Source organism: Ovis aries, chromosome 3 (assembly GCF_016772045.2).
Source record: "Ovis aries strain OAR_USU_Benz2616 breed Rambouillet chromosome 3, ARS-UI_Ramb_v3.0, whole genome shotgun sequence".
In the NCBI taxonomy this organism is placed as follows: domain Eukaryota; kingdom Metazoa; phylum Chordata; class Mammalia; order Artiodactyla; family Bovidae; genus Ovis; species Ovis aries.
In genome coordinates this window covers 196,986,476-197,005,852 of record NC_056056.1, presented here as the reverse complement: position 1 = coordinate 197,005,852, position 19,377 = coordinate 196,986,476, and the positions used below count along the sequence as shown (strand labels likewise).

At 40.8% G+C, this 19,377-nt stretch overlaps 1 protein-coding gene and 1 pseudogene across 18 annotated transcripts in view; one reads left to right on the top strand and one right to left on the bottom strand.

Moving 5' to 3' along the window:
* PIK3C2G (phosphatidylinositol-4-phosphate 3-kinase catalytic subunit type 2 gamma) overlaps positions 1–19,377 on the top strand; it is a 668,476-nt gene that overhangs the window by 606,543 nt on the left and 42,556 nt on the right. The gene's annotated exons all lie outside the window — the stretch shown is intronic.
* Positions 11,646–13,221, bottom strand: LOC114114053 (dnaJ homolog subfamily C member 21-like; annotated as a pseudogene).

The window sequence follows — 19,377 nt, the reverse complement described above, 5'->3', positions numbered from 1 at the left end:
CACTGAGTGTAGCAGTACTTGCATGGAATCTTTTGAAGGAGGTCACCGTTATCTTCATTACCTCCACCATAGTTTGGCCCCAGGCTGTGATGGCCGCCGCACTCAGTGCAAACGGCTGCGACTGCCGGCACGCTCTCAGCGCGGCTGAGAGAAGCTACCCCACGTCCGAGGTCAGGGGCAGCGGCCAGGAGGAGCCACCCCGCATCTGAGGTCAGGGAAATGGTCTGAAGGAGCCACCCTGTATACGAGGCCAGGGTCAGTGGCCGGAGGAGCCACCCTGCGTGCGAGGTCAGGGACAGCACCCGGGAAGATCAACCCACATCCAAGGAGCGGTGGCTGCGCTGGCGCAGGAGGGCCTAGAGGAGCTATCCCACGTTGAAGGTCAGGAAGGGTGGCGGTGAGGAGATACCCTTCGACCAAGGAAAGGAGCAGTGGCTGTGCTTTGCTGGAACAGCCTTGAAGAGATACCCCACGCCCAAGGTAAGAGAAACCCAAGTAAGATGGTAGGTGTTGCAAGAGGGCATCAGAGGGCAGACACACTGAAACCATACTCACAGAAAACTAGTCAATCTAATCACACTAGGACCACAGCCTTGTTTAACTCAGTGAAACCAAGCCATGCCCGTGGGGCAACCCAAGATGGGTGGGTCATGGTGGAGAGGTCTGACAGAATGTGGTCCACTGGAGAAGGGAATGGCAAACCACTTCAGTATTCTTGCCTTGAGAACCCCATGAACAGTATGAAGGCAAAATAATAGGATACTGAAAGAGGAACTTCCCAGGTCAGTAGGTGTCCCATATGCTACTGAAGATCAGTGGAGAAATAACTCCCGAAAGAAAGAAGGGATGGAGCCAAAGCAAAAACAATACCCAGCTGTGGATGTGACTGGTGATAGAAACAACGTCCGATGCTGTAAAGAGCAATATTGCATAGGAACCTGGAATGTCAGGTCCATGAATCAAGGCAAATGGGAAGTGGTCAAACAAGAGATGGCAAGAGTGAACGTTGACATTCTAGGAATCAGCGAACTAAAATGTACTGGAATAGGCGAATTTAACTCAGATGACCATTATATCAACTACTGTGGGCAGGAATCCCTCAGAAGAAATGGAGTAGCCATCCCGGTCAACAAAAGAGTCTGAAATGCAATACTTGGATGCAATCTCAAAAATGACAGAATGATCTCTGTTCATTTCCAAGGCAAACCATTCAATATCACCGTAATCCAAGTCTATGCCCCAACCAGTAACACTGAAGAAGCTGAAGTTGAATGGTTTTATGAAGACCTACAAGACCTTGTAGAACTAACACCCAAAAAGGATGTCCTTTTCATTATAGGGGACTGGAATGCAAAAGTAGGAAGTCAAGAAACACCTGGAGTAACAGGCAAATTTGGCCTTGGAATGTGGAATGAAGCAGGGCAAAGACTAATAGAGTTTTGCCAAGAAAATGCACTGGTCATAGCAAACACCCTCTTCCAACAACACAAGAGAAGACTCTACACATGGGCATCACCAGATGGTCAACACCGAAATCAGATTGCTAATATTCTTCGCAGCCAAAGATGGAGAAGCTCTATATAGTCAACAAAAACAAGACCAGGAGCTGACTGTGGCTCAGATCATGAACGCCTTATTACCAAATTCAGACTTAAATTGAAGAAAGTAGGGAAAACCGCTAGACCATATAGGTATGACCTAAATCAAATCCCTTATGATTATACAGTGGAAGTGAGAAGTAGATTTAAGGGCCTAGATCTGATAGATAGAGTGCCTGATGAACTATGGAATGAGGTTCGTGACATTGTATAGGAGACAGGGCTCAAGACCATCCCCATGAAAAAGAAATGCAAAAAAGCAAAATGGCTGTCTGGGGAGGCCTTACAAATGGCTGTGAAAAGAAGAGAAGCGAAAAGCAAAGGAGAAAAGGAAAGATATAAGCATCTGAATGCAGAATTCCAAAGAATAGCAAAAAGAGATAAGAAAGCCTTCTTCAGTGATCAATGCAAAGAAATAGAGGAAAACAACAGAATGGGAAAGACTAGAGATCTCTTCAAGAAAATTAGAGATACCAAGGGAACATTTCATGCAAAGATGGGGCTGATAAAGGACAGAAATGGTCTGAACCTCACAGAAGCAGAAGATATTAAGAAGAGATGGCAAGAATACACAGAAGAACTGTACAAAAAATATCTTCATGACCGAGATAATCATGACGGTGTGATCACTCATCTAGAGCCAGACATCCTGGAATGTGAAGTCAAGTGGGCCTTGGAAAGCATCTCTATGAACAAAGCTAGTGGAGATGATGGAATTCCAGTTGAGCTATTTCAAATCCTGAAAGATGATGCTGTGAAAGTGCTGCACTCAATATGCCAGCAACTTTGGAAAACTCAGCAGTGGCCACAGGACTGGAAAAGGTCAGTTTTCATTCCAATCCAAAAGAAAAGCAATGCCAAAGAATGCTCAAACTACCACACAATTGCACTTATCTCACATGCTAGTAAAGTAGTGCTCAAAATTCTCCAAGCCAGGCTTCAGCAATACGTGAACCGTGAACTTCCTGATGTTCAAGCTGGTTTTAGAAAAGGCAGAGGAACCAGAGATCAAATTGCCAACATCCGCTGGATCATGGAAAAGCAAGAGAGTTCCAGAAAAACATCTATTTCTGCTTTACTGACTATGCCAAAGCCTTTGACTGTGTGGATCACAATAAACTGTGGAAAATTCTTCAAGAGATGGGAATACCAGACCACCTGACCTGCCTCCTGACAAATCTGTATGCAGGTCAGGAAGCAACAGTTAGAACTGGACATGGAACAACAGACTGGTTCCAAATAGGAAAAGGAGTAGGTCAAGGCTGTATATTGTCACCCTGCTTATTTAACTTCTATGCAGAGCACATCATGAGAAAAGCTGGGCTGGAAGAAACACAAGCTGGAATCAAGATTGCCGGGAGAAATATCAATCACCTCAGATATGCAGAAGACACCACCCTTATGGCAGAAAGTGAAGAGGAACTCAAAAGCTTCTTGATGAAAGTGAAAGTGGAGAGTGAAAAAGTTGGCCTAAAGCTCAACATTCAGAAAATGAAGATCATGGCATCTGGTCCCATCACTTCATGGGAAATAGATGGGGAAACAGTGGAAACAGTGTCCGACTTTATTTTGGGGGGCTCCAAAATCACTGCAGATGGTGATTGCAGCCATAAAATTAGAAGACGTTTCCTCCTTGGAAGAAAAGTTTGACCAACCTAGATAGTATATTTAAAAGCAGAGACATTACTTTGCGGACTAAGGTCCATCTAGTCAAGGCTATGGTTTTTCCTGTGGTCATGTATGGATGTGAGTTGGACTGTGAAGAAGGCTGAGTGCCGAAGAATTGATGTTTTGAACTGTGTTGTTGGAGAAGACTCTTGAGAGTCCCTTGGACTGCAAGTATATCCAACCAGCTCATCCTAAAGGAGATTAGTCCTGGGTGTTCTTTGGAAGGAATGATGCTGAAGCTGAAGCTCCAGTACTTTGGCCACCTCATGCGAAGAGTTGACTCATGACAACTCAGTCACGACTGAGTGACTGAACTGAACTGAACTGATTGTCATAATTTATAAATATTCTCTAAAAAGTCAGTATTAGCTGGGGAGATTTTTACAGTCATTATTTTCAAACTTGAATTAACCAGATTAAAAAAAAACAATAATAAGAAAGTAGCCAATTTCTAGAGAAGCTAAACTTTTTTTAAAAAGCTGCTAGTTTAGCCTCTATTTTGTCATTAAAGCCCTTAAAGAAAATTCTTTCTTTGTGTTTCAAAACATAAACTATGGGTCACTATCAAGTTTTTTATTTTGGTGATTATTATCTGTCTATAAGTGTTTTATAGTACATACACACACACACAAATAGGGTTCTTATTGTAAAAACTAATTTGGTTGTTTCAGAATTCTTTTTTTTTTCTGGTTTGCTTACTTCTTCAGTTCAGTTCAGTCGCTCACTCGTGTCCGACTCTTTGGGATCCCATGAGTCGCAGCACGCCAGGCCTCCCTGTCCATTACCAACTCCCAGAGTTCACTCAGACTCACGTCCATTGAGTCAGTGATGCCATCCAGCCATCTCATCCTCTGTCATCCCCTTCTCCTCCTGCCCCCAATCCCTCCCAGCATCAGAGTCTTTTCCAATGAGTCAACTCTTCTCATGAGGTGGCCAAAGTACTGGAGTTTCAGCTTTACCATCATTCTTTCCAAAGAAATCCCAGGACTTCTTACTACATCATATGATACTCAAGACTTTTTCGTCAGTGATAATGGACAAAAGTTTTGGTTCTGAATATTTTTGAAGACAAACTGCCTATTATGTTACAACAGCAGGACTGCATATTTTAAGCAAGATATGCAAATCACTGAAAAAAAGAAGAATTAGCAGGAAGTTGTTCCTTTTTGTATTGTTTAAATTATTTCCTCTTTCTTATTCTGAATTCTGAATACTTTTGTCACAGAATATCAGTTGATTCCAAAAAAGAAGCACACTATTAAGGACACTTCTTGTCAGTCATTTGAAACTTCGAGTTGTTAAATAATTAGAGGATAAATTTATTCCGTGTATTAAAGTAATGGTTAAATAGGATGACCTGAAGCAAAAATCCCAGACTTCACCATTTTACTACCCCTACTAAGGAACTGCAGATGACACCACCCTTATGGCAGAAAGTGAAGAGGAACTAAAAAGCCTCTTGATGAAAGTGAAAGAGAAGAGTGAAAAAGTTGGCTTAAAGCTCAACATTCAGAAAACAAAGATCATGGCATCTGGTCCCATCACTTCATGGGAATAGATGGGGAAACAGTGGAAACAGTGTCAGACATTACCTTTTTGGGCTCCAAAATTACTGCAGATGGTGACTACAGCCATGAAATTAAAGACACTTACTCCTGGAAGAAAAGTTATGACCAACCTAGATAGCATATTGAAAAGCAGAGACATTACTCTGCCAACAAAGGTCCGTTTTAGTCAAGGCTATGGTTTTTCCATTGGTGATGTATGGATGTGAGAGTTGGACTGTGAAGAAAGCTGAGCACTGAAGAATTGATGCTTTGAACTGTGGTGTTGGAGAAGACTCTTGAGAATCCCTTGGACTGCAAGGAGATCCAACCAGTCCATTCTAAAGATCAGTCCTGGTTGTTCTTTGGAAGGAATGATGCTAAAGCTGAAACTCCAGTGCTTTGGCCACCTCATGCGAAGAGTTGACTTATTGGAAAAGACCCTGATGCTGGGAGGGATTAGGGGCAGGAGGAAAAGAGGAAGACAGAGGATGAGATGGCTGGATGGCATCACTGACTCGATGGACGTGAGTCTGAGTGAACTCCGGGAGATGGTGATGGACAGGGAGGCCTGGTGTGCTGCAATTCATGGGGTTGCAAAGAGTCGGACACGACTGAGCGACTGAACTGAACTCAGCTGAACTAAGGAACTGAGAGTGGATTGCAGTAACTTAGCACAGCACATCTGGACACCTATGTATCTAGGCACAAGACTTGTAAAGATCACATTAGTAATCACTTGTAGTCCTACCGCTGCCGTTACCGACTAACTAAACATGCCTTGGTAGAACAACAGAAAGTGCCAACCAAGTATACTCTCTCCTTTAGTTAACCCTTTTTCTTGGCTTCTCATTGCCTTTAGGCAGAGCCAACTTCCTGGGCTTATAACCTATGCAGTCGTACAAAGTACAGTACTTAAAACAATCCTATACTTGGTTTAATATTCTGTTGTGACTGTCTTGAAATTCTTAATAAAAAGTTTTTTGTAGAAAAGAACTCTGAATTTTCACCTTGCATTTTTATTTCAATGAGTCCCACAAATTATGTATGTGGCTGGCCCAACTTTTTGGGAAAAATCAGAATTCTCCTGGTGCATCTCAGCAGAATCTGGTACCCACCAATTTCCCTTTCCAGTCAAATATCAGGTCCTTCCCAATCTTGACTCTTGTCTTTTTCCAATTCTTCAGCTAAGACCAGACCCTCAGTACCTCACAGATGCAATTTTCTCCGCCTAGATTTCTTGATTCCTGTTCCATCTTCCCCATCATTATTTGCATCCTTCAGATCGCATCTCATTGCCTTTACTATAGAGTCCTATATAATGTTTTTTTCCTCAGAACACATATTGCAATGATAGCTATGCTATGTGCTTCTTTGCAGACTAAAAATCCATGAAGACACAAACCATGTGTATCTGGCTTACCATTGTAAACCCAGTGCTGAGCAAAGTGCCTTGTCTCCTCTAGATACTCCATAAAGAATTCCTGAATAAACAACTGACAATAAAAGACAAGAGAGAAGAAACAAAAATCCAAATTTAAGCTCCTTCTCTCACACTCACCATTTTATGTGGAAAAATCCCAGCACAAGGAATTTAAAGGTTCCCAACCACTAGATTTCTCCTGAAGTATCACCAGGGGGGAAAAACAATCTGTAAATTATCATGTTTAATATTATAGGCACCAGACTCAACCAAGGCACTAACCAGAAAGTTGCTGAATTTTATCTTGCATATTCTTTAATTCTCTAATGACAGACTCTGTGTACTCCCCACAAATTAATACAGCCACCATGCCAAATAATACTTCTACAAAAATAAAAATTATCCACCTTCCACCAGTACACAGCTCTGATACACAGAAGACAGATTTTTGTCACAATGCAGAAATAATAATGTAGGTAATGGACTAGAACATGATCAAAGACAACAGTTGCCAGAGTTAGGAGGATGAATTAATGAGCATCTTTAGATGCCATTGATAATTATAAATGATTACAAAGAGGAACTTTCAATCATTACCTTACGTCACGACTTTCCCTTTGAGATGTTAATTTAAAAGGAAGCCACACAGTCTCTATGGCAAGGTCTCTCTGGTTAATGTTGTAGCTGCTTGTTCTGGCAAAGCCCACACCAATTATCTATAGGTTGAAGTATGTTACCCATGCAAGTGTGCTTAGTCACTCAGTCATGACCGATGTTTTGTGACCTCCCTGGACTGTAGCCGCCAGGCTCCTCAGTCCGTGGGATTTCCCAGGCAAGAATACTGGAGTGGTTTGCCATTTCCTATTCCAGGAGATCTTCTCAACCCGGGGATCAAACCCAAGTCTACACCATTGGCAGGTGGATTCTTTACCACTAAACCACTGGGGTATTGTTTTTGCTTTGGCTCCATCCCTACATTCTTTCTGGAGTTATTTCTCCACTGATCTCCAGTAGCATATTGGGCACCTAATGACCTGGGGAGTTCCTCTTTTGGTATCCTATCATTTTGCCTTTTCATACTGTTCATGGGGTTCTCAAGGCAAGAATACTGAAGTGACTTGCCATTCCCTTCTCCAGTGGACCACATTCTGTCAGGCCTCTCCACCATGACGCGCCTGTCTTGGGTTGCACCATAGGCATGGCTTGGTTTCATTGAGTTAGACAAGGCTGTGGTCCTAGTGTGATAAGATTGACTAGTTTACTGTGAGTATGGTTTCAGTGAGTCTGCCCTCTGATGCCCTCTTGCAACACTTACGATCTTACTTGGGTTTCTCTAACTTTGGCATGGGGTATCTCTTCACGGCTGTTCCAGCAAAGCACACCTGCTGCTCCTTACCTTGGATGAGGGTATCTCCTTACCACCACTGTTCCTGACCTTCAACATGGGATAGCTCCTCTAGGCCCTCCTGTGCTGTGCAGCCACCAGTCCTTGGGTTGCTAGGCAAGTTGGAAGTGGTCAAACAAGAGATGGCAAGAGTGAAAGATGACATTTTAGGAATCAGCAAACTAAAATGGACTGGAATGGGTGAATTTAACTCAGATGACCATTATATCAACTACTGCGGGCAGGAATCCCTCAGAAGAAATGGAGTAGCCATCCCGGTCAGCAAAAGAGTTCGAAATGCAGTACTCAGATGCAATCTCAAAAACAACAGAATGATCTCTGTTCATCTGCAAGGCAAACCATTCAATATTACAGTTATCCAAGTCTATGCCCCAACCAGTAACACTGAAGAAACTGAAGTTGAACGGTTTTATGAACAACTACACGACCTTTTAGAACTAACACCCAAAAAAGATGTCCTTTTCATTATAGGGGACTGGAATGCAAAAGTAGGAAGTCAAGAAACACCTGGAGTAACAGGTAAATTTGGCCTTGGAATGTGGAATGAAGCAGGGCAAAGACTAATAAAGTTTTGCCAAGAAAATGCACTGGTCATAGCAAACACCCTCTTCCAACAACACAAGAGACTGATTATATTCTTTGCAGCCAAAGATGGAGAAGCTCTATACAGTCCACAAAAACAAGACTGGGAGCTGACTGTGACTCAGATCATGAACTCCTTATTACCAAATTCAGACTTAAATTGAAGAAAGTAGGGAAAACCGCTAGACCATATATGTATGACCTAAATCAAATCCCTTATGATTATACAGTGGAAGTGAGAAATAGATTTAAGGGCCTAGATCTGATAGATAGAGTGCCTGATGAACTATGGAATGAGGTTCGTGACATTGTACAGGAGACAGGGATCAAGACCATCTCCATGGAAAAGAAATGCAAAAAAGCAAAATGGCTGTCTGGGGAGGCCTTGCAAATGGCTGTGAAAAGAAAAGTGAAAAGCAAAGGAGAAAAGGAAAGATATAAGCATCTGAGTGCAGAGTTCCAAAGAATAGCAAGAAGAGATAAGAAAGCCTCCTTCAGTGATCAATGCAAAGAAATAGAGGAACAGAATGGGAAAGACTAGAGATCTTTTCAAGAAAATTAGAGATACCAAGGGAACATTTCATGCAAAGACAGGCTCGATAAGGGACAGAAATGGTCTGGACCTCACAGAAGCAGAAGATATTAAGAAGAGGTGGCAAGAATACAGGGAAGAACTGTACAAAAAAGATCTTCACGAACTAGATAATCATGATGATGTGATCACTAATCTAGAGCCAGACATTATGTAATGTGAAGTCAAGTGGGCCTTAGAAAGCATCACTATGAACAAAACTAGTGGAGGTGATGGAATTCCAGTTGAGCTATTTCAAATCCTGAAAGATGATGCTGTGAAAGTGCTGCACTCAATATGCCAGCAACTTTGGAAAACTCAGCAGTGGCCACAGGACTGGAAAAGGTCAGTTTTCATTCCAATCCGAAAGAAAAGCAATGCCAAAGAATGCTCAAACTACCACACAATTGCACTTATCTCACATGCTAGTAAAGTAATGCTCAAAATTCTCCAAGCCAGGCTTCAGCAATACGTGAACCGTGAACTCCCTGATGTTCAAGCTGGTTTTAGAAAAGGGAGAGGAACCAGAGATCAAATTGCCAACATCCACTGGATCATGGAAAAAGGAAGATAGTTCCAGAAAAACATCTATTTCTGCTTTATTGACTATGCCAAAGCCTTTGACTGTGTGGATCACAATAAACTGTGGAAAATTCTGAAAGAAAGGGCCACCTAACCTGCCTCTTGAGAAATCTGTATGCAGGTCAGGAAGCAACAGTTAGAACTGGACATGGAACAACAGACTGGTTCCAAATAGGAAAAGAAGTACGTCAAGGCTGTATATTGTCACCCTGATTATTTAACTTCTATGCAGAGTACATCATAAGAAACGCTGGACTGGAAGAAACACAAGCTGGAATCAAGATTGCTGGGAGAAATATCAATAACCTCAGATATGCAGATGACACCACCCTTATGGCAGAAAGGGAAGAGGAACAAAAAAGCCTCTTGATGAAAGTGAAAGAGGAGAGTGAAAAAGTTGGCTTAAACGCAACATTCAGAAAACGAAGATCATGGCATCTGGTCCCATCACTTCATGGGAAATAGATGGGGAAACAATGGAAACAGTGTCAGACTTTATTTTTGGGGGCTCCAAAATCACCTCAGATGGTGACTGCAGCCATGAAATTAAAAGATGCTTATTCCTTGGAAGAAAAGTTGTGATCAACCTAGATAGTATATTCAAAAGCAGAGACATTACTTTGCGGACTAAGGTCCATCTAGTCAAGGCTATGGTTTTTCCTGTGGTCATGTATGGATGTGAGAGTTGGACTGTGAAGAAGGCTGACCGCCGAAGAACTGATGCTTTTGAACTGTGTTGTTGGGGAAGACTCTTGAGAGTCCCTTGGACTGCAAGGAGATCCAACCAGTCCATTCTGAAGGAGATCAGCCCTGGGATTACTTTGGAAGGAATGATGCCAAAGCTGAAGCTCCAGTACTTTGACCACCTCATGCGAAGAGTTGACTCATTGGAAAAGACTCTGATGCTGGGAGGGATTGGGGGCAAGAGGAGGAGGGATGACAGAGGATGAGATGGCTGGATGGCATCACTGACTCGATGGATGTGAGTCTGAGTGAACTCCGGGAGTTGGTGATGGACAGGGAGGCCTGGCTTGCTGCGATTCATGGGGTTGCAAAGAGTCGGACACGACTGAGTGACTGAACTGAACTGAAGCCACTGGGGAAGTCCATGTTACCCAGGTTTTGAATTTAAATTTTATTGATATGGAAGGACAAGTGGTGAAGGGATAGTTAGGATTGTTTGTAAATACTTATATTGTTTTTGAAATTTTCCACTGAAAACTTTAAAGTATACATTTTGCTACAATATATCATATAATCTAATGTTATTTTTATTTTATTTATTTAAATTTTTAATTAGAAGATTATTTTAGATAGACTTCCCTGATGAGAAGGTGGTTCAGCCAGTCAAGAATCTGCCTACAGTATGGGAGACCTGGGTTTGATCCCCTGCAGAAGGGAATTGCAACCTACTTCAGTATTCTTGTCTGGAGAATCCCATGTACAGAGGAGCTTGGCCACCTACAGTCCATGGGGTTGGAAAGTTTTAAAATATACACTTTTCTATAGCATCTCATATAATCTCATGTAATTAGAAGATTATTTTTGACTGTTGCTAGTGGATGATATTGGAAGGAAAAGATGAAAAATAGATGAGAAAAGACTTTCTCTAATTACCTCGTGTCTAATAGCTCTGTGTCAAAAGATATCACTTAACAAATCAAGCAATAAAAAATCTTAGCGTATGTAATATTAGTGTTATAAAAACAATGAAAAAGATCACAACATTGAATATAATTGGGCGGTAGATCAAAGTAGATGAGAAAGATCATCACACTAATTTTATCTTTGCTTCTATTAGGAAAGAAATATTGTCAAAATAAATAAAAGTCTAAGAATATTAAATAAAATAACCACTATAACAAAAATTAAAACTTCTATAAATATCATAAGTACATAAAGCAAATTACTTTGTGAAACACTTTCTTTAAAAATCATTGTTAAAAGTTATATTTCTTTTTTTAATGTGTTAAAATAATTTAATTCTCCTTGTTGATTTCCATCCACATGAGCCAACAAAGTCAAGAATGCATACTTTACAATATTTACCTGTTTTGAGACATTCAAGTCAATTTCAGATGGCACAAGTAGAATTCAGTCACTAATGACATGTTTAAAAATATATTTTTTAAAATGTTTTTGCAAGATAAAAAGTAATCTTCCACAATGCAATAAATTGCAGATCACTGAAATTTTAACTCTTTAGATGATTTCATTTCAGTTTTTGGTTTCAAAATCTAGAGACCATAGAAAGGAAAAAGCATTGGCAGAATTTCTATCCATTTTTAAGTTTCTCTTTTTTGTTTCGACTATTTGTTACACTGCTTAAAGATGTTAAGGATGAAGGTGCTCTTGCATGACCGGTGGCCTTTAGATGATCAAAAAGTTTATTCCTGGATGGAAATTCACTGTGGCAGGTTGTACAGCTGATAAGCACATCACTCATTGTCTGTGGTTCAGCAGGTACTCTGACAGACTTTTTAGTATCTTTGGCTTTCTTTCCTTTGGGTTTAGAAACAGTTCTAGCCTCAGTTTTTGGGTCATAGCACAGTTCCACCGTGTCTGTGACCCCAACATTTTCTTGGAGACTATCTTCCAATTCTTTGGTACTGTTTTCTTTAGGTTGGTATCTTCCGGGTCAACCTTTACTCCTTCTCCAGTACCATTTTCATTGAAAGAATCATCGCAGTTCTGTGCTGGTTTCTGTTTCTTTTTCTTCTGTTTTTTAGAAAGCTTTTGTTTTGGCGCCTCCTCCATTTCTTCCTCGGAATTCGCATTCAGGCTGTTTTCACCAGTTTGAAGTCCTGAAAAATTTGCTTCCTCCTCCTCCTCCAACTATTGTTTTAACAAGGCAGCCATTTCCCAATGCTTCTTTGATTTTTCATGATTCCTCAGAGCCTTTTCGGTCTTGAAAGTCTTGCGTCGTGGGCCTCGTCGCTGTCCTTACCGTCCTGTCCATCTCTGAGCTCCTCCGGTTCTTCCGTTTAATCTTCACCTGATCCATCTCCAAATTGCTTTTCATACTGCGCCTCCATCTCCCTGAGCTCCTTCTCCGAGTCAGCCACTGCCATCCAGCTCTGCTGTCTGTACTGCTCTGCCAGTTTGGCCTGTTTCAGCTTCTGCTGCCACCTCATCGCCTCGGCTTTCCTCGCCTTCTCTGCATTTTCTTCTTCCACAAGCTTTCAATGAGCCTGCACTTTTCTATCCCTTTTTCGGATGAAAGCAATCTGCTGATGGACAAGTTCATTCTCTTTCCTTCTTCTTTCCTCACTTTTCCTCGCTTTTTCTTTTGTTTTCTTTTTCCATGCCTCGTTTCTTCCAGCCGTTTGAAGCCTGCTGTGTATTATATTCTTTCCAAGAAAAATTCTGAGTGCAGAAACTCTGCCGGTAAGCATAGAATGGTGGACTGCCATATCATAGTCACTCTGGGAGTCTCCAAAAGTTGGGAAATCTTCCATGTCCTCTTCTAAAGCAGATTCTAGTTCTTCCTGTGCAATCATGTCAAAGTCATTACAGTACACCGTATAAAAGCCCTTTTCATCATCGTCATAACCAGAGTAACAGGTCACAGTGAAATAGTGAAGCAAATCTAAGCTGTCATCTTGATACACTCCGTCACGTCCACCTTTCACCAGAGCTTCTCTAGGATCATCGTACCACGCTCCTTCCTGAGGGTCACTCAACACATCATACGCCACTTGGATTAGTTTAAATTGTTCAGCTGCTTCTGCGACATTATCCAGATTTTTATCCGGGTGCCATTTCTGGGCCAGCTTCCGATAGGCCTTCTTGAGCTCCTCCTCGCTGGCGTGGTGCCGAACCCCCAGCCCTTCGTAGTGACAATTCATCGCCCGACAGAGCAGGGGGCTCCGGCGGGGCCGGGGCCGGCCGAAGTGGTGGCTGCTGCCCTAGTGTGGGCCCCTCCTGTGGCAGGAGCCTGGCGCCCGCACCGGGCCAGCCAGTGAGTGCAGCGGCGGCACAGGCTATTTGTAAAGAAGCCTCCTGCCACTACAGGAGACGAAATAAACATGGGTTCAGTCCCTGGGTGAGGAAGATTCCCTGAGTAGGAAATGTCAACCCACTCCAGTCTTCTTGCCTGGAAAATTCCATGGACTGAGGAGCGTGGTGGGCTGTAGTCCATGGAGTCACCAAAGAATTGGACACGACTGAGCAACTGAGCACACGCATATTAGGCAATGCAAGAACATGGAAATCAAAAGTCACAATCATATCTAAAAGCAAATGCGATTTAGTCCCAGAAGACTTGAATCAAACAGGAATAGAACTTTAGATTATAACGAGTACAGTTATGAATAAAGATATAAGCAACTGCTGCAACATGTATAAAATTATGGAACATACAAGGAGAAATGCACAAAAACAAACCAGTAATAAGATATTCTAATTTATTTCTCTTGATTTTAGAAAGATTGAGTAGAAAAAAATAAGCTATACATAGAAAAACTAAATAGTAACATTAATGAGGCAAACTGTAATTTATATCAAACTCTTATTCTGAAAATAAAGAATATATCTTCAAGAGCCCATAGAATACTCATGAAAATAGATTATATATTAAGTCACAAAGGAAATTAATTTCAATAAATCCTCAAAAGTAGAAATCACCTAAGACATATTCCCTGATCATGAGACAGTACAGTGAGACACCCATGGAAAAGTTCGTAAACCTAAAAGATACTTAAGTTTGAAGGTTTAAAAAATTAAGTTCTCTTGAACAACTTTTGGGTCAGAGGACTTACAAATCAAAATTACAAAACTTACAAAGAATAGCAATAGTGAAAAACCACATCTCAGAAAACTACAAGAGAAAGATAAAGCAGTACTCAGAGGGAAATTGGAATAATTAGAATAAAAGCCAAAAAACAAACCAAAGGAAGACAAAGAGAAAAAATGGATAAAGGTAAAAGTAAATATATAAAAATATATTTTTATATTTTATATAAATATATAAAAAGCTTTTCACTATTGAATATGATATTAGTTGTCAGCATGTCCTAAATGAATTTTATTATGTCCAAGAAGATATGTGGGCTTCCCAGGTGGTGCATTTGGTAAAGAATCCATCTGCCAATGCAGGAGATGCAAGAGAGCGTTCAATTCCTGGGTTGGGAAGATCCCCTGGAGGAGGAAATGGCAATCCACTCCAGCATTCTTGTCTGGGAAATCCCGTGGACAGAGGAGCCTGGCGGGCTACAGTCTGTGAGGTTGCAAAGAGTCAGACACAACTGAGCAAGAAGATATATTCCCTGTGTATTCACTTTGATGAGAGCTTTTATCACGAATAAATGTTGCATTTTGTGAAATTTTTTTTGCATCTATTAAGATGCTCATGTAATTATTATCCTTCCTTTTGTTAACATGGTATATCACATCGATGGATTTGTCAAATTGAACCATCCTTGTGTCCCTAGAATAAAACCAACTTGATCATGGTGTATGATCCTTTTTGTATATTGTTGAATCACTTTTCTAGTATGTTATTAAGGATTTTTACATATATAGTCATCAAAGAAATTAGCCTGTAATTTTCCTTTATTATAGTGCCTTTGTCCGGTTTTGGTATCAGGGTGGCCTAGTAGAATAAACTTGGGAGTTTCTGTCCTCTTCAATTTTTTGGAATAGTTTGAGAAAGATAGGCATTAGTCCTTCTTTATATGTTTCGTAAAATTCCCCTGTGTAGTCATCCAGTCTTGGACTTTTGTTTGCTGGGAGTTTTTAAATTACAAATGCAGTTTCACCACTGGTGATTGGTTTGTTCAAATTATCTATTTTTCTTGACTCAATCTTGACATACTGTATGTTTCTAGAAATCTGTCCATTTCTTTTAGGTTACCCAATTAATTGGCATCTGACTCATGGTAGTATTTTACGTTTTTTTTTTTGTTGTTTGTTTTTTGTTTTGTATCTCTATGGTATCAGTATGTATCTCTACGGTATCTCCTCTTTCAGTTCTTATTTTATTTGGGTCCTCTCTTTTCTTCTTGGTGAGCCTGGATAAATGTTTATCAATTTTATGTTTTCAAAAAACTAACTCTTGGTTTCATTGATCACTCATGCTTTCTTCTGTATCAATCTGCTATTCATTCCTTCTAGTGTGTTTTTTATTTAGGCTATTGAATTCTTCATTTCTGATTGAGTCTTTTTTATATTTTCTAGTTCTTTGTAAATTTTTCACTGTGTTCATCTATTCTTTACCCTAATTCAGCTAACATTTTGACTGCCAGTGCTTTGAATTCTTTATTTCTGTTTCATTATCTGATTTTTCAAGGGCTTTCTCTTGCTCTTTAAACTGAGAGCATTTCTTCTGTCTTTTCATTTTGCTTGACTTTCTCTTACTCCATGAATTTAGTGTGAAACAGTTGCCTGTTGCAGTCTTGAAGGGGTGTTCTTATGTGGGAACATCCCTATTCAGACTGCACACACTCAGTGATTTAATGGGAGAGCTGGATTTGACATGGGTGCAAATCACATCTTAGTCAGGGTGTGATGACAGCTATCCCCTTGGTAGGGAGTGAAACTGGAAATGGAAGGGCTGGAGCTGGAGTTAAGTGCTAAAAAATGGCAAGTTCTTTTTTAAAATAGTTTTACTTATTTATTTATTTTTGGCTTTGCTGGGTCTTCCTTGTTGCTCAGGCTTTTCTCTAGGCATGGCAAGCAAGGGTTACTCTTGTTGCGGTAGGTGGGCTTCTCTTTGCAGTGGCTTCTCTTGTGGAGCACAGGTTTTAGGGTGCAAGCGCCTCAGTAGTTGCAGCACACAGGCTCAGTAGTTGTGGCGCACAGGCTTAGTTGCTCTGAAGCATGTGGGATCTTCCTGGATCAGAGATCAAACCCATGTCTGCTGTATTAGCAGGTGGATTCTTTACCATTTAACCACCAAGGAAAAACCACAGCTGCCTTAAAGTGTAGGTTTTCCCCTGTCCTCACACTGGAACCTATGCCCCAGTGTTGGTGACTGTTGAAGCAAGCGGGCCCATGCAGCTATCAGCTTGTGTCAGCCATAGCAGAGGTCCAAGCTTTCTGCGCCGCACTGCCTGTGCAAGCACCTGCAAGTGTGTCCCTTAGCTCAGTTGCAGCCTGAGGTCCAAGTATTCCTCATCCTTCACAGTCAGTCACTGGCCCCCAGCCTCCACCAAACTCCTTTGTACTGTGGAGGCACACCACAGGGCAGACAGGGCCCCACATGGACACTTAGCATGTACTGGGGCGTGAGCTGGGGTGGAAGGGCTGCTCTCAGAGCTCTGGGCTGCTTCTGATGCACAGCTTGAGAAGGCACCAGCCATGACCACAGCCACTCCACCAGACTTGCCCTGGGTCTGGGTAGTCTCTGGATCCCTGAGTTATGTCTTCTGCTCAGTAGTAGCCGCCCTAGATCCAACACCACACAGAGATGTAAAGAGTGAATGGGGCTGGAATATTCATTCGACTGGGTCTGGGACATGCACCAAGGTGGCTGTGGGAAACCAAGCAGCCACTTGACCACCTCCTTCTGCCCGTCCTGGGGGCAAGCCAGTGTGCATGTGCTCCTCAGGAGCAGAATCCAGGCTTCTCACAGCTCCCCTGTTAGTTCCAATGGTCCCCCAGCCAGCCAAGGGGGCGCTTCTTCCAGGACTGGGGTGCCCAATCCATAGCTCTCACTGCTCACTCCCCAGGGCAGGTGTCTGACAAATTCTCCCTTTTCCTCTGAGTCTCTCCCAAGAGCAAAGATCCCAACTCAATCTCTTTTCTTTACTTCCTACCTGATTACATGTATATCTTTCTTATAGCCTTGATTGTATAGGAGTCCTTCTGCCAATTTCTAGTGAAATTTATTCCATATTTAGATGTATTTTCTGATATGTTCTTGAGGGCAGGTAAGCTCTACATCCCTTTACCCCACCATCTTGATTGATCTCCAGATTTAACATGAGCTAATTCTACAGTTTATAAACAAAAATAAACAAAGAAAAATCAGGAAAACTTAGCAAAACAAAGAGGTGAGTTTGCCTTATCTGATATAAAAACACATTACAAAGTCTCAATAATTAAAATGGTGTGACATCAGTACATAAGTAGAGGAGCAAGTAAAACATAATAAAATGTCCATAAATAGAGTCAAATATATTCAGGAATTTAATAGGTGCCCAAACCAGTAAGAGAAAACAAAGAATGTTGGCATAGTATACTTCATACTATATGCCAGGATAAATACCAAGTGAATGAAAGACTTTAAATGTAAATAATGAAATCATACATATGACAAAGAAAACATGGAAAAATTCTTTTTAATCTTGGGATGAGCTACTATAATTATGACAGCTGAGCACCAGTGAATCAATGCTTTAGAACTGTGCTGTTGGAGAAGATTCATAAAAGTCCCTTGGACTGCATGGAGACCAAACCACACAATCCTGAAGGAAATCAGTTCTGAATATTCATTGGAAGGACTGATGCTGAAGCTGAAGCTCCATTACTTTGATACAAAGAGCTGACTCATTCGAAAAGATCCTGATGTGAGGAAAGATTGAAGGCAGGAGGAGAAGGGAATGATAGAGGACAAGATGGTTGGATGGCATCACCAACTCAATGGACATGATTTGAGCAAGCTCCAGAAGATGGTGAGGGACAGGAATCCTAGTGTGCTGCAGTCCATGAGGTCAAAAAGAGTCAGACACAACTGAGCAACTGAACAACAATAAATTCAGAAGCCATAACAATTCTGCATGATATAAAACACTGTAGCAAAGTTCAAAAAAGTGAAGTTAAGTGACAAAACGGGTGAAATATTTGCAAGTATTTAACATGTTACCATCTCCTATGAATTGGTTTTTAAAAATGACCAAATATAAAACAATGTAAAGAATATAATAATAAGTAAATAAATCCAAACCTTCAGAAAACAAAAACAAAATGCAAGTGGCTCTTAACGAAATGAAAGAATCCCCAATGTCACTCATAAGAAAAATGCAAATTACAGCTACACTGATCCTGTTTTAACTCATCAGATCAGCAAAAATTCAAAAATTTAATTAACAAGCTTGGTTATGAATCAGCAAGCACTCATACACTGTTGGTGGTAATGCAAATTGGTACAACCTTCATGGAAGTCAGTTTGGCAATATTTACCAAAATTACAAATGCCAATACCCATTGACCCCAAAATTCTGCTGTTGAAATTTATCCTTTAACACTTGTACAGGGGTACAAAATGATACACATACAAAGCTATTTAATGCAGCACGGTTTGTAACAGCTGGAAAGCATTGGAAACAACCGACTTGCCCATCAGTGGGTAAATTGTTAAATAAATTATGGTATTTCCTCATGATGGAATATTCTGAAAGTATATTTAAAAATAAAGAAGCTTTGTATTATTGATATGAAAATATCTCCAAGAAGGTTGTGCAGAATAGTAAAGATGCTATTCTTTTTGAGGAAAAGGGGGAAGAATAAAAATAGTTATTCATATTTACTTAAATGGAGAAATTCTGGAAGAATATGTGTCCCTCTGGAGGAATATTTGCAAAACTAATAAAATAATAATTGGAGAAGTGGCTGGATAGGTATTAGGAATGTGAGGAAGACTTTTTACTGTGTTCTTTGAAAATGCATTTTCACTTTTGAATCATATGAATATATTATCAGCTGAAAGGAAGTTAAATTTTGAAATGCCACTTTTTAACATTAATGGACACATTATGCATAATAAGCCCTGTATTATCTGCTGTATGGCATGCATTCAAGCATTTCAACATGGTCATTCTTTGGATCAACATTATTTTAACAGTTCTTGGGGTTACTATAAATGGTTAGGTTAAGCATGATGAGATTCCCCCAGAATAACTTGAAGCAGAAAAATCAAAATGCTCTAGCATCTTCTTGTCCATCTGAAGCTATTCTCAAGTTTCCCTCAGGATTCCTGATGGTCCAGTGGTTAGGACTCTGAGCTTCCAATGCCAGGGGCCCAAATTCGATCCCTGGTAGGGGAACTAAGATCTCATATGTCC